This window comes from Arachis ipaensis, chromosome B08 (assembly GCF_000816755.2).
Source record: "Arachis ipaensis cultivar K30076 chromosome B08, Araip1.1, whole genome shotgun sequence".
Taxonomy (NCBI): domain Eukaryota; kingdom Viridiplantae; phylum Streptophyta; class Magnoliopsida; order Fabales; family Fabaceae; genus Arachis; species Arachis ipaensis.
This window is the reverse complement of record NC_029792.2, coordinates 10,762,131-10,762,983: the sequence shown is the minus strand read 5'-3', so window position 1 is coordinate 10,762,983 and position 853 is coordinate 10,762,131.

Sequence of the window (853 nt, the reverse complement as noted above, 5' to 3'; positions counted from 1 at the left end):
ATAAATAGAAAACTAGCAAAAAATTGTCGATTAAATTAATTCAATTGAAAAGATACAAGTAAGTTTGATTCGAGAAGTTATTTTAACCTTTACATATAATGAAGTATTGTTTACAAATTGGATGGCTTACAAATTCTCTACTTATAGCACAAGGATACGATAGAGTTTAATAACAATAATGAAGTTGAAAAACACAATTTCTAGGGTTCAAATTAATAGGTTTTATAATTGATTGATGGCATCTTAGGGTTTCAACAACTTAATTAGGTACTAGTACATTTTTTAGTGTTAAACTATAAAGTATATTTTTTTAGGATATAATTATCTTGTCTTAAATGTACATGTTAAAATTATAAATTAAAATTTTTTTTAATAAAAATACAAAAAATCTAAATTATTTATTTTGTATTTATTAAAATAAAATATTTAAAATATTTTACTAACTAATACAGACAAAAAAAAAGATAAATATAATGACATGAATTGAAATTGAATAATAAAGATACATTAAAATGGAAATAAAAAATAAAAGGGATAGATTGAAATTAGATACAAAGAGAATTACTCTACTTTTTATTCAATTTCTTGATCTAACGAAAAATGAACTCCTCAACCTAACTTGTTTACACTATAGTTTGAGAATTGAATCGAAGAGACTCCCTAACCTTTTACCAAATTTTTCGTGCAACAAGAAAGGGACTCACTCAATCTCACTTGTTCATACCATGGTTTCATCACGAAACCAAAAAGTGTTTTGACACCTCTAATCACTTAATACTACGACTACAATAGTTTATGAGGTATTTATAATATCTTATTAGGTTAAAATAAAGAAAATCCTAAACTCACAAAC